Here is a 15,557-nt window from a genome sequence, read left to right as displayed (position 1 = left end):
GGCAGCCTATCACACTATGTGCAACCTGAGAGCAGAAGTCACCTTATTCATCTGGGAATAGAGGTCAGAGTCCCAGAATCCTATATAGACTTCCTCTGTTGAGTAGCCATTCCCACCATGGGTTTTGCAGGCACATATTCAAGCAATCTCTGATTCTTAAATTTGTAGATTAATGAAAAAGATGAAGAAGCTTTTGAGATCCTGTATTATTTAATTTAAAATTTTTCTATTTTAAGAATTTTATCATTAGGAAATACTCCAGATAACATTTGGGGGTCCTATCTAAATGTCTTCTTATATAAAATGACTTTTTCTGGTTGACTACTTTATGTTCAAAATATAAGCTAAAAATAGTCTTTTAATGTAAATACGGTAAAACTGAGTTTCTCAGCCTTGGCACTCTTGATGTTCTGGGCTAGATTATTCTTTGTTGTAGGGGGGCTGTCGTGTGTATTGTAGGATGTTGAGCAGCATCCCGATTTCCATCTAATAGATGCCAGTAGCAACTGTGACAACCACAAGTATTATTGCCAGGCATCCTCTGGGGGACAGAATCACCCCACAATCACAGTCAAGAGCCACCATAGAATCTCATAAGGCAGTTGAAAATCTTAATGTAAAAGTCCTAAAAAAAATCATCCAAATTTCTCTTTAGTTTGCTTTCTTGTTAACACTCTCCTTGGCTTGTAAGGCCACTCTGCATCGAGACCACTGGCACCATAAGTAGATTGCATGGCTCGGCTTTTCCTTGCTCCTGCCTCTGTACATCTGGAGCCTGTGGGTGGCCTTCTTCACGCAGAGGGAAAAATTAATGCCCCTGCTTATCATAAAGACTCAAGGACTCAAAGAGGGGAGAGAAACCACGCTAGTGCTCAGGCACGCAGAGCCGTGTTAACTTCATTCTTGACGCCCCAGAATCTTCCAAAGCCCTTGCTGAGTTCTTCCTGGAGTCATTGAACTAGAAGGAATAAGATTGTGGTTTTAGAAGAAAGACCAAAAACCAGGGGTGGAAATCATCCGGAGGAAATTTAAAAAACAGTGTGTGGAAGGCAGTGCCGGAGAGAGTTGAGGCGGCCGCCAGAGCTCTCCAGAACCAGAGCCACTTCCTGCACCGGCTTCCAAATGTGGTCAGAGGGGAAGCAGCCCTCATGGGCGGGCACACCAGGCCAGGACCCTTGTAAGTGTTAGTTCAGGCCTGGGGTGGGAGGAAGGGGGAGGGCAGGGCAAACTCTGGAAGTGGCTGTGAGTCTGTCTACTTTCCACAAACTCTTCGTTTCAGTTTGAGAGCTGCTGTGCTCTTCTGATATATTGGCAGCTGTTCCACAGAATGGGGAGAAAGTTGCACCACAGTGGAGACCCTGCCCTGGGCTTTGGGATCTGCTCTGTAATATAAACCCTTTGATTATAGGACAGACAATTTGCTGAACCAGGAAGCTGTTCCTCTCATCCTTTTTAAAAAAATGAGAAGGGGGGCAGCCCCAGTGGCCCAGCGGTTTAGTGCCCGCCTTTGGCCCAGCGCGTGATCCTGGAGACCCAGGATCGAGTCCTACATCAGGCTCCCTGCATGGAGCCTGCTTCTCTCTCTGCCTGTGTCTCTGCCTCTCTCTCTCTCTCTCTCTCTCTGCCTCTCATGAATAAATAAAGTCTTAAAAAAAAAACTTGAAAAAAAATGAGAAGGGGCACCTGGGTGTCTCAACGGTTGAGCGTCTGCCTTCGGCTCAGGCTGTGATCCCGGGGTCCTGGGATCAAGTCCTGCAACATGCTCCCCACAAGGAGCCTGCTACTCCCTCTGCCTATGTCTCTGCCTCTGTGTGTGTGTGTGTGTGTCTCTTGTGAATACATAAAATCTTTAAAAATAATAAAAAAATTAAAAATGAGAAGTTCACATAACAGAAAGTTAACCATTTTTTTATTTTTTATTTTTTTAAAGTTAACCATTTTAAAGTATATAATTCACTTGTATTTACTATACTTCTAGTGTTGTGTAACATCACCTAATCTATCTTAGAACATTTTCGCCATCCCCAAAGAAACCCTGCACCCACTGCATGGCCACTCTTCACCCTCCCCTCCCCTCCCCCAGCCCTTGGCAGCCACGAGTCTATTTTCTGTTTCTGTGGATTTGTGTATCTTGGACGTTTCATATAAATGGAATGATACCACATGTGACTTTTTGTGCCTGGCTTTTTTTTACACTTAGTATATATTTTGGAGGTTGACCCATGTTTGTTGCATGTATCAATACTTCATTCCTTCTTATGGTCGAATGATGTTCCATTGTAGAGAGACCACATTTTGTTTATCCACTCATCGGTGGATGGACATTTGGGTTACTTCTGCCTTTTGGCTCCCGCGAAGAAGGCTGTTAACAACATTTGTGTTTCTCATACTTAAAAAAAAAAAAAGTACAACATACATACATAAAAATGTGCCAGGCTAACCATTACAAGTATACAATTCAAGGACACACACCAGTGACACCCATAATGTTGTGCCACCATCACCATGATCTAATACCGTATCTTTTTCATCACCCCCAAAGGGAAGCCCACACCCCCTAGGCAGCAACTCCCTCACCACCACCACCCCTGACCCTAGGCCCTGGTCATCTGTAATGCACTTTCTGACTCTATGAATTTGCCAAGGTGAGAGAAACCATGCAAGTGGAATCATACCTTACGTGTTCACGTGTCTGGCTTCTCTCACTGAGCATCACATTTTTGGGGCTCATCCAGGTTGTATCACGTCTCAGTTCTTCATTCCTTTTCTACATTTGGAAAATATCCCTTTGGAAGGACACACCCCATTTTGTTCACTAGTTTATCTGTCGATGGACATTTGGGCGGCTTCTGCCTTTTGTCCGCTGTGAACAGAGCTGCTGTGAACACCCGTGTTTCTTACCGGTGAGTAGGAGTGTCTGTAGCCCTGGGCACAAAGTGCTAATTTCTCAGCATGACACTCCCCACAAGAGCTTCTGTTCCCCTCTCCCTGGGGTATAACCGGCCGGATGGCCTGGCCCCACAGAAGGCCTTATAACTGCTGGGGTCAGACCTTCCCCACCCCCATGTCTTTGCCCAGGTACATCATCAGCTTAGAGCAGTTTCTTCTGTCCCTTCTCCTCCTGCCTACATCTTATGGGTCCTTCGAGACTACGATGAAGTGTCACCCTTGCAGGGAAGACTTCTCCAGCACGGTGCAGCTCACTTTGCCTCCCAGCACCAGGTTGGCATAGGCAGGTAGCCAGGTAGGGGTGCAGGTAGATCAGGAGACAGGGAAGGCACCCAGAGGTCCGGGTGCTGGTGAGCAGGTGGGACGGGGCAGCTATGGTGCAGCAAGGCCAGGGAGCATCATGAGTGATGTCGAGGTGCCAGGGACAGTATTACTAGGAGTGCTGTCTGGCTCCAGCAGGATAGGTGCTCAAAATGCGTCCCAGAGCTGCTGCTTCCTATTGTGTTCCTGAAGCTCTTTCTGCTTATCTCTGTCACCGCCCTTAGCGGATCACAGAGTCAAAGTCCATTAAATCTGACTGTCTCCTCCAGTCGACATAGAGCTCCTAGAGAGGGGGGATCCTGGTGATCGTCTTTGTATCTCCAGCACCCAGTCAGTAAGACGAACCCCAGTGAGCAAGGAGGCTGGATTAAATTTCTAGGAGGTTTGAAATAAAACACAGTTCTTATTAATATCACTCATTAGGGCAGCCCGGGTGGCTCAGCGGTTTAGCGCCGCCTTCAGCCCAGGTCGTGATCCTGGAGATCCAGGATTGAGTCCCACGTCGGCTCCCTGCATGGAGCCTGCTTCTCCCTCTGCCTGTGTCTCTGCTTCTCTCTCTCAATCCTCTCTGTGTGTTCTCATGAATAAATAAATAAAATCTTTAAAAAAAATATCACTCATTAAATCACTAGGATTCATTCACATTAAAATAAATATATAGCTTTTTGGATTACCAAGAAAATTCCTGCAAAACAGGTACACTTCTCGAGGATACTGGGCCTATTCTTATTTACTGAATCTATTAGACTCTTTTCTTAAAAAAATGTATTTATTGAGGCACCTGGGTGGCTCAGTGGTTGAGCATCTGCTTTGGCTCAGGTCGTGATCCCAGGGTCCTGGGATCCAGTTCCACATCAGGCTCCCTCTAGGGAGGCTGCTTCTCCCTCTGCCTGTGTCTCTGCCTTTCTCTCTGCGTCTCTCATGAATAAATGAATAAAATATTTAAAAATATATATCTTTATTGAGATATAACTTATCCACTTAAAATATGCAGATCGGTGGTTTTTAGAGTATTCACAAAGTTGTGCCACCATCAACCAAGAGCCGAATATCTATTAGCAGTCACTTTCCATTCTTGTCCCTCACCTGGTCCTGCCCTTGGCAGCCCCCTAAGTCTTCTTTCTTACACTGAGTCTTAAATACTCTGAGCACTAGACAACCTCCCTCCCCTCTGCATGTCAGGCTTGAACATCTGTGTTAGTGAGAAGGTTTTTCTTTTTTCTTTTTTTTTAGCTTTTATTTATTCATGAGAAACACAGAGAGAAAGAGGCAGAGACAGAGGCAGAGGGAGAAGCAGGCTCCATGCAGGGAGCCCGATGTGGGACTCGATCCCAGGACTGCGGATCACGCCCTGGGCGGAAGGCAGACGCCCTACCACTAAGCCACCCAGGCGTCCCAGTGAGAAGGTTTTTCCAGGCAGAGAATGAGAGAGAGGAAGGGATGTCAGAGTCAGAGGAAGGAGGGAAGGAAGGAAGGGAGGGTGTTAGGGAGAGAGGGAGGGAGGGATAGACCTTATGGGGCAAAGAGGCCGCAGTTTTATATGAAATTGGGACTGCCTAGCATAGAAGAGTCTTAGGGAAAAAAAGTAGGAGATACAGAGAAAAAAAGAGCGAGCCAAAGCATATTCCTTTGGAAAAGTTTGCTGGGTTATTTTCTATCGAAAAAAACACTGATGTCATGGAAATGAGGTGGCTGGGAATGCTGCAAGGGTGAATGTTCCCGTTGGCTCCATGAGCTGCTGACAAGCTGCAGCAGGAATGTGGCTGGGTGATGGGTCTCCAGTCATCCCCTGAGTTTTAAAGGAAAATCAGGAACACTGTCCCTTATGGCCATCCCCCATTGCGAGGTGTGTGAGGCAAGTAGTCTGCCTGTCGGATTCCAAGTCTCCTAATTTAACAGGCTCGTGAACATGTCCAGGTGACTGCTAGGTACAAATATTGTGCTTGAATGCATATTTCAGCTTTTTCCACTGTGTTCAATTTTTTTAAAGAAAAAAGCAGGTCCGTTTGGTGGACTTTCTTCCCTCTGATGGATGAAGCAGAGTGGTCAGGTTTGTGTGGCAGACAGAATAATGACGCTTCAAGTGTTACATCCTAATCCCTGGAGCCTATGAATCTGTGACCTTATATGGCAAAAGGGGCTTCGCAGGTGTGGCCAAGGGTTTTGGCAGGGGGATTATGCAGGTGGGCTCAGTGCCATCACAAAAGTCTTCAAAAGGGGGAGGCAGGAAGATCAGAGAAGATATGACCACAGAAGTGAGACTGGACTGATAGAAGACCAAGAGCCAGGGAGCCTTCTAGAAGCTGGAAAAAACAAGGAGACAGATTCTCCCCTAGAGCCTCCAGAAGGAGCCCCCCGCACCCACCCCCCCCCCCACCGACCCATTGTAGCCTCCTGACCTCCAAAACTGTGAGATAACAAATTTATGTAGTTTTCAGCCACCCCGTTTGTGGTCATTTGCTACAGTAGCCCTGGGAAACTTGTCCAGATTTCTACCTTAAGTCTGAGTTTTGCTTTGAGACGCTGCCTTTTCCCTGTTGTAAAAATAGCTCGCAGTTACTGAGTGGTAATGATGTGCCGGGACCTCTACGAGACCTGGGGCAGACATCATCTCCTGTAGTCTTCCTGGCAACCTGGGTAGAGAGGCATCATCACCACCCTTAGCGGGTGCCTCTCTCTTCACATTGCTTTCTCTCCTCTGTGTGTCTGAGTGTCAGATTTCCCTCTGCCTCCCTCTTCTCCATACATGTGATTATATTTTAAGGCCTGCCCGGATAATCCAGGATGATCTTCCCATCTCAAGATTTTTAACGCAATCACATCTTCTGCCAATGTAAGGTAACAGGCACAGATTGCAGGAATTACGAAGTAGATATGTATCTGCAGAGGGCCGTTTTTCAGCATACCACGAGGGGGTAGGCACCCTATTCACCTTTCCTTCCCACGTCAAGCCTAAGAGCCAGCTCTCACATCTGCACTTTCATAGATGAGGAAGCCAGGGCTCAGAGAAGTTTACCACCTTGCCTGTAATTCTCACGCAGCTGCTAAGTGGGTCGGGCTCTTTCCGCTACCCCCCCACCAAGAATGTTCGTGGAGAAGTGCAGGGCTTGCTCTACCAGTCTACGTGATTTCAGGGAGCTCTCTTAGTTTCTTGGATACTTCAGTGTTTTCAGTTGCAAAATGAGAATCGTAATACACCCTTCCTGATCTAGGTCAGAAGAAATTAGACAATTTTTTTGTGAACATTCTTTGAAAAATACTATGTTATAGAGATGCAATGAGTTATTATTATCTAGAGCGGGTTCATAAAAAGAAGTCTTCATGTATGAGAAAAGAGATGACTTGGCTGAGCATCATGAAGGAAATGCCAAAATATTTATAGAAATCATCACCCTGGCTTGGAGTGCTGAGTCTTCACTTAAGATACTGAATAAAGTTCTGATGCAGAGGCATTAAAAAACCCTCCCTGTTTAAAGAATTATACCTGGATGCCACTTCCCAAGGGAGGATGGCAAGAGAGGCTGAATTATTTCAAGTTGAGAGGGGGAAGGAAGGCGAGCTTTGTGCGTGATGAGGCTTACTCTTCTTTCCACTCATCTAGGTGTACATAACCAGGACGTTAGAATTTGATTGCAGTCATACCATGTGCTGCTTTTTTCTGTGATGTTTCTGTGGTTTCTGTCACCAGAGTGATAGAGAGAAGATGGTGGGAGAAGAGAATGGGCAGGTAGGGGCAGGGGAGGCTGCATAGGTAAGCAGTAAAATGACACCAGGAAGAAAAAGTCAGGCCCGATGAAGAATATTTAGTAAGAACCTAGACATCTTTATCAAAATTGATTTTTGACCTTTCAGAAAGACCTTTACTCTGCATTCATTCTGTATTCATAATTCTAGATAAATTCTAGGTAAAAATATTGCACTTGAATGCAGATTTCTGCTTTTTCCACTATGTTTTCCCATGTGGAAAACACGTCCACTCAGAATAGACCGCATCCAGTGCCATGGCAGACATTACTAATCAATTATAGCAACCCAGGGCTCCAGGCAGCCCCTCCTCATCAGTGAAGCCTGTCACCTCTGCTCTCGATGAGAAGCCTAGGACACAAATATTACTGCTTTCGTTAACTTACTTCAAAAGACTTTCTGACCTTCTACTTATACCCAAGCTCAAGCTACTCATTTGCAATTTTAGTAATTCCTGGTTTATTGGTGACCCAACAATACCAGCTACCATTCGATCACTGTGTGCCAAGTACTCCACGTTTAATCCTCACGAATGTTAGTTTTCTAAGTAACTGAAGCTCATCTGAATAAGATATCCATCAGGGGAAGGGTTCTGTGACTTGCAAAGTGTTGGAAGATACTGCTCTGGAGACGAGCAAGACATTGCACCAGTGTATATTGTTAGATAGTTGGGGAATGCAAAAAAAAAGTTATTTTACCCTCAAAAAACTTGTGGTGTGGCAAAACGAGCACACATGATCCAGTGAAGGGACAAAAACTAAGCCACATGTATGCATGCGTGGACAGAAAAGTAAATATGACAGGGTGTTAGCTGTTGTTGAATATGGGCAGAAGATACCAGGCATTCACTTTCACCTTTTGCATGTTAACGTTTTTACAATAAAAAGCTGGGGGTGGAATAAAACACAGTGAATGGATGTATTTGGGGAAAAAAACCATTTGTGAGCTCTTTGTCACTTCTGTTTTTATTTATAACCTTTATTGAAATGACACTCACATAACATAAAATGCACCTTTCTAAAGTGTACATTTCATTGGTTTTTAGGGTTTCTGCTGTGTTTTGTAGATATCACCACTATCTGCTTCCAGAACATTTCCATCACCCCAAAAGTAGCCCTATTACCTATTAGCAGTTAGTCTCTATTTCCCCCTCCCCCAGCTCCTGACAACCACTAATCTACTTTCTGCCTCCATGGATTTGCCTATTCTGGACATTTTGCATGAATGGATTCATACAGTTATATGGCCTTTTGTGTCTGGCTTCTTCCACCTGGCATAATGTTTGCAAGGCTCATCCACATTGCAGTGTGAGTCAGCCCTTCACACCTTTTTATGGTTGAGTAATATTCCATCCTGTGGGTATGTCACATTTTATTTACTCATTCACCCAACTGATGGATGTGTGGGTTGTTTCTACTTTCTGGCTCTTAGGAATAATGCTGCTAAGAGCATTCATGTCCAAGCTTTCATGTGGACATTTGTTTTAAATTCTCTTGGATATATATGTCAGAGGAAAATTGCTGGGTCATATGGTAACTCTATGTTTAGCCTTTTAAGGACCTGCCAGACTCTTTCCAAAGTGACTACACCATTTTACATTCCCACCAGCAGCGTTAAGGATTCCAATTTCCCTATATTCTCACCAACCCTTGTCACAGTCCTTTCATAGCCATCCTAATGAGTATGAAGTGAAATATCATTGTGACTTTTTATTTTTTATTTTTTGAAGATTCCATCTATTTATTCATGAGAGACACAGAGAGAGAGGCAGATACACAGGCAGAGGCAGAGGGAGAAGCAGGCTCCATGCAGGGATCCCGATGTGGGACTCGATCCCGGATCCCCAGGATCACACCCCGGGCTGAAGGCAGGCGCTAAACCGCTGAGCCACCCAAGGATCCCCATGTTTCCAAGATCATTCTTGTTGGTGGTAGAAATCAGTGTCTTCAAATGGCTATTAGAACCGAGAAGAGCACTCTCGGCTCTAAGAGACTGTCCACATTCCTGGCCACACGGGCCCCTCCATCTTCAAGCCAGCAGTGGCATGTTGAGCCTCATTCTTTGAATTGGTGACTTTTCTGTCTGTGATGTAAGGATCCAGCTTCACGGGGCTCATGTGATTCGGTGAGGCCCACCGGGATAATCTCCATCTCCTCAGGTCAACTGATTTGGGACCTTAATTCCTTCTGCATAATCTTTTCTTAGTGGTACCTAGATTAGTGTTTGTGTAACTGGGAAAGATTGTACGGATGGCAGGAGCTGGGAATCTCAGGTGGGGTGGGGAAGGGAGAGTGTTTTAGAACTCTGCTTCTCATAATGCTTTTGACACGAATGCTAGGATATGTCTTTTGCTGAGACGGCTTCAAAATGTTTTAATGCACCAGCCATGCACAAAGTTCCAGCTTTATGGCTAACACTGGCTAACAACTGTTAAAGTATGATAGCATTCTGCAAATTCATTGACACTGTTCATGCTGACTCTTGTCGCTGATCATTGAATTGAAGGCTCCTGTTGGTTTCAGGAGCTCCTAGCATGTGGACCAGGACCTTGCTGAACCTTGACAAAGTGTTAAATTGTACTTTTATGTCCTCGTTTGATTCCGTGGCTCTTTTGAAAGGAATACCCTTCTGATGTGCCCAATAAAATCCTCTTTGATGTGCCAAATATGGACAATTGAACTTTTAAGGAATTTGAAGCACAGAAAGTGAGTATTTGCCCAGATTGACGCAAGCACAGTCTTTTGTTTGTTCCTTATGATGGACATTAGTTTTCGGAAATGCTCCTTATTCTTGGCAAAGGCCTTTTCCTCCTCCGCATACTCGTCTGGCTCTCATGTTCTGAAACAGGAATAAATTGCCCCTTGTTTTATTAAGTAGAATAAACTAACGTGGACACATGTGAAAGGAGAAATGACTTTGAAAGAGAAAGCCAGTGGGAGCTGGTTCCCATTGCAGAGGTCAAGTCAGAAGTGACTAGAAATTTTTGTCTCTTTTAATATTGTTGAAATGCAGTAAGTTTCATCTGGTCTAAAACCAGTATTTCCAGCGTGTGTTACAGGGACACTGGTTTCATGAGATGAATCCTAAGTGTTAAGTGGAAATGGGTACTGTGGTCAATCAAATAGGTTTGCATTAAGTACATGAAAATGTCCTGGGGAGAGATGCAGTGTGTTATGATTTCCAAACCTAAAGGTTGAGTCGAATGCTCATTTGCTTTGGGAAATATTTATGAGATTCGAGCTTTGCAGAACACAATTTGGGAAGATCTGTGTGGAACAAATTTTTTTACTTGGGAAAGTAGACATATGCCTGGTGGCATATATATATTTTCTAAAGATTTATTTATTTATTTGAGAGAGAGGGCGAGAGAGCAGAGGGAGGGGGACAGGGAGAGAGAGAAATCCTCAAACAGACTCCCTGATGAGTGTGGAGCCTGACATGCAGCTCGACCTCACAATGCTGAGATCATGACCTGAGCCAAAACCAAGAGTTAACCGACTGAGCCACCCAGGAGCCCCTCTGGTGGCATATTTATTGCACAAATCCAGAAATGGACACATCTCCATTTGGGTCATAAGTACATGTATGTGGGTCATAGACACACCTATTTTGGTCATATAGAAGGATAGTAATTTTTCTGCCTCAAATAAATTTCCTGGTGGGATTATCTCCTAATCCCTTCATAGTCTATTAATACCATTCCAGGTCTAGCCTTAGAAGTAGCCTCAGACACATCAGCAACAATTGTACATCTAGTGACTGGAGAAGAGAAGGAAATTAATGCTTATTGATCATCCTCAATGGGGATGGGTGCTCTGTGTGCTTTATCCTATTTAAACTTCATAGTAACCCTGCCGAAGCGAGTCTTAGTTACCTTCAGTTCATAAACAAGGACACTGAAACTCAGAGAGGTTAAACAGTTTGCCTAAGGCCACACAGCTTATTAATAGCAGAGGGCAAATGGATCCAGGATCATGATTGTCTGACTCCAAAGCCCCTCTTCTTCTCAGTATATCCCCTGCTTCTCTGTCCTTGTTGCTGATCTATTTTAATTTATGCTCTAAATGAGTAGTTTATGAAAAGGGTGTAGATCAAACATTTCCAATTGAGCTGCATGTTCCCACTGACCAGCATTATGATTTCAGTCACTCTTCATTTTCAACCAATGCCGGCTTCAGATACCTGAGTTCCCGGCTTCCCTGTCCATTCCCTACTCTCTCTCAAGTGATGAGCGTTCTGGAAAACAAACTTGAATAATGCACCAGGGAAAATGAACTCTGATTTCTGATTTTATTTTCCATCTTCCTATGCTTCATAAAAGGAAATGTATCTTTTCATTATTTGAACAGATATGGGGAGCTTTAGAGCCGCACCAAATTGGGCTGAAATCATTTGACCTTTGGCAACTGACTTAATTTTGAGCCCATTTCCTCAATCTGTAAAATGGGAATGAGAATTCCCTGTCAGAGGCTAGTCGGGGATGAAATCAGGTCATGAAAATTGGGCATGAATTCAAAGCATTTACATAGGAGTGCTTAGTAATTGTGAACTTCTCTTCCTCCTTAATAATTGGAACTTAACACTGGAGATAAAGATGAAAAACAGGAAAAAGAAATGCCAGGACACCTAATTTTAGGGGCCCTAGAAATAGATTCAAAGAAATGACCACCTCTTCTCTCCTTCTCTTACTGGTCTGGCTACTTCTAGCTCATTTATGGCCAGTCAGGACCAATTCAGACTATACTTGAAAATTCGAGTAAACATGAACATACATTAATATTAACCAAAGAACAAATATTTGTGAAACTCCCTTGGCCATCATGTTTACTTTCACTCTGAGAAACATAGTTAGCAGAAGTGACATCAAACAAACAAACAAAAAAAACCTCTATTCCCATCACCCAGGGAAAGTTATGTCCTCACTTGCCACCCTGGGCCTTTAGCTACTCTATGTCCTAAATTGGGAAAGACAGTTGGTGCTTAAACACAAGGTATTCTTTCTTAAGCATATGTCATTCGAAAATGCTCTTATCTTGACATCCGCAGAGCTATCCAGCACTGTGCCTTGCCTGTGGTAGGATCATTTTGTTGAATTAATGAGTATTTACGGAAACATGCTAAACTCCCATCTCCACATTTTTAACTCCCATCGAGATGAACAGGTTTTGTTTTGTGTCTGGAAATAGTCCGGCTCCTGGAAAATATTTTCCCAAGGAGCATGGTGGAAGATGGAATAGCCTGATTTTGCTCAAAATAAAAGCTATGCCAATATTTGTTACCCAGACTCACCAGCTCTGACCTTCAGCTGTTTGAGACAGACTTTCATGGCTTGGCAGATACAGCAGCAGGGAGTCTCACTTCTGCCTGAAATCTCAAGTTGACTCTAGACCCTTACACACACACACACACACACACACACACACACACACACACACAAACACACAGCTGTCCTGCTCAGAACCATCAGCTGTCCAGTTCACTCACAGCTCCTTCTATAGGGTAAATAAAGAGTGCTGAAGCGATCTGGAAAGCTCACTGCCTCTCCACCCTCTTAATTGATCCCATTGTGTACACACTTCATGACCCATTATACTCTGCCCCTCAAGGTTGCTTCAGAGCGTCTCCTAATCACTGACCAGGGCCGGCTTCCCTTGGAGCACGCTGGAGCGGTTAGGGTTTCCACCCTTGCACTCTTGCTTTTACGAGCCCTTCGGTATCCATCTTCTGGATCGTATAGATTAACCCCACTTACAGCAAATTCCACACAGAGCCCTGGCGGAGCCAGCCTGGCCACTGAACAGCACAGGCTCCGAGAGAGCACTTTGCATAAAGCCCATTGAGAAGGTGACGGCCAGGCCTCCCTCTAATAACTCACAGTGGCAGATCAGAACAAACTGTTCTCAGTTTTTCATATTTGTTTTTTTTTTTTTATTTTTTTTATTTTTTATTTTTTTTAGTTTTTCATATTTGGAGGAGGCCGTGGGTTGGGCTGGGCGGAGGGGAGGTTGCCGGCGGTGCAAAGGTGGTCTCCCTTTCTGCTAACAGGGGATTTAAAAATAGTGTCTCAAGAAAATCGTTGCAAACAAGAGACCACAGAGACACTACACAGAAGCTCGCAAGGAGGGTATTGCTATTTCTGTTAGCTGCTTGGGTTAGGACGATGAGCGATTTTTAAAAATTGGGGAGGGGCAGTGTTGGGGGGAACACGGTAGGATTTAAGAAATAGAGAATGCCATCCAGGTCTTTTGTGGATAATCGGAGTCTCTCAAGCCTAGGACAGCAGAACTTGTCTCTGACGGTAAGCGCAGCTCTGGGCGTCTGCTGTCCTTCCTCCAGGCTGGACAGGACTCCCAAAGAGAGACAGGAATCCAATACCCAACCCCAGTGCTTCTGCCCTGCTCCTGGCATTTCCCTGTTGAATACAGCTCCAGTTCCTGTTTCGCTTTATATTATTATTTTTGATTGTGGTAAATACCCATACATAAAATTTACCGTCTTAACCATTTTTAAGCGGACAGTTCAGTGGCATTAAGTACATTCACACGGTGGTGAAACCATCACCACCTTCCGCCTCCAGAACCCTCTCCGTCTTGCAAAACTGAAACCCCATACCCATTAACCACCAACTCTCCCCCTCTCCTCCTCCCGCCCGCCCCTGATCACTAACCTCTGTTCTACTTTCTGTTTCTATGATTTTGACTACTCTACGTACTGCACAGGAGTGGAATCCTATAGTATTTGCCCTTTGGTTTTTGGCTTATTTCACTTAGCAGGGGTTCATCCATGTTGTAGCAGGTGTCAGGATGCCCTTCCTTTTAATAGCTAATAGTCCATTGTATATATGTGTTTCATCTTGTGACCCACTCACCCATCGTTGCACACTTGGGTTGCTTCCCAAGTTGTTTGGTGACTGTAAGTGATGCTGCTGTGAACATGGGTTATGCCTAGATTTTTAATTAAAATTCTAGTGCTCATCTCTTTCCTTTAGCTCCCCTGGAGAGCTCTTCTGTACAGAATGATCTGGTGAACCCAACTCAGGTGTGCAAAGCTGGAGACTTGGAAGTTGCACGTGAAGTAGGGAGATCTCCTTGCCAGGCTTTAGACGCAAAACAAGTGCATCCTCCCCTTTATAAGGAGAGGCTTATGTTATGGTGGCCGTATGTCCCTATTTGACCAGGATGGTCTTGGGTTACAACTGCCATCCCAGGGTAACTCTTAAGGCCACACCCTTTCACTCTTAGAAGGATCCTGGTTTGCATAAGAAATTATATGGAGGACGTTGTAAATGGGTGTCATCTGAGGAGAAGATGAAACTGGAGAACAAAGTGGGTAAATTCTAGACAGACGTTGGAGGGTGATATAGGATCCAAATGTGTAACTTTGGGGCCCGAGGAGAACCGAGGATTGAGTAATAGAATCAAGTGCAAGTGTCCCCAGTCTGCTGAATTAGGAGATTTCAGTGTCACCGGTCATTCTAAGATGGGGTTCCCAGCTGATGGAGCTTCTGCCCCCCAAGGGGGGCATGTGGCAATGTCTGGAGACAGGTTTGGTTGGCACAGCTTAGTTGGGGGGTGTGCTCCTGGCATCTAGTGGGTAGAGACCAGGGACACCTCTGAACATTCTACACTGCCCTCTCATGACAAAAAGGTACCTGCCCTAAGCGTCAATAGTGCCATGACTGAAAAATCCAGTTTAAGGGGTACAAGGAAGAGGAAAGGGAGGAGAGGCGAAGGGAGGATTAAGGGTGGAGAGAGAGAAACCACAGTAGACACCCACCACGGATAGCCGGATAGCCGTGGGCAGAACTGCAGCCCTGGAGTCAGGCAACGAGCTTTCCTTCTCTCCATTGAGCCGCTCCCCTCCCCAAACCACCTAGACCCTCTCCCCCTCTGCTCAGTGGGGCTCACACCAGCCTCCTGTGCCTGACACAGTGGCTGAGAGAGACTTCCCCATGTGACCACCCACCAGCCCTGGTGCGCAGGTCCTAGCCTTCCTAGCCTGGCAGAGAGGTAGGAGGTGAGAGAGCAGGGAGGGAGCACGGCCACGCCTCTAGAGCAGTTCCCAAGTGCATTTTTGCCTAGCACCAGCATCCCTTATGCAACGCGTACTCCCCTACTCTCCAGGGAGTCGCTGTGTTTCATATCATCAGTTGATATTCCCAGAACACCCAAATGACGCATGGCTTTTTCAAGTCCTGTTTTCTGCATTTTAAGGAATTCTGGGTTGGTGACAGAATGTGCAAAAGAGCTGGTCCCTCTCCCCTTGGGTCCTGTTTGTAATTTGAACCATTTTAATATGTGTGCACATCCTAACACCGGTGATGTCATTGTCTTGCTTGCAAGTGCTCACCTGTCTGGTCTGAGCTCAATTTGCAAATGCTCCCAACCAGCTCTCTATAAATATTCATTAACGATGAGGTCAGATGATGAATGCAGCAATGGATCATTAACACAAACCACAGCCTTTTCCCCTCCTGAAGGGATCCTGTGCCTCCCAATAGGAGCGAGGAAGACACAGGATCACCTCTCAAGAGTTTAGAAGAA

The sequence above is a fragment of the Canis lupus genome, chromosome 27 (assembly GCF_048164855.1).
Source record: "Canis lupus baileyi chromosome 27, mCanLup2.hap1, whole genome shotgun sequence".
Lineage (NCBI taxonomy): Eukaryota > Metazoa > Chordata > Mammalia > Carnivora > Canidae > Canis > Canis lupus.
This window is presented reverse-complemented; position numbering follows the sequence as displayed.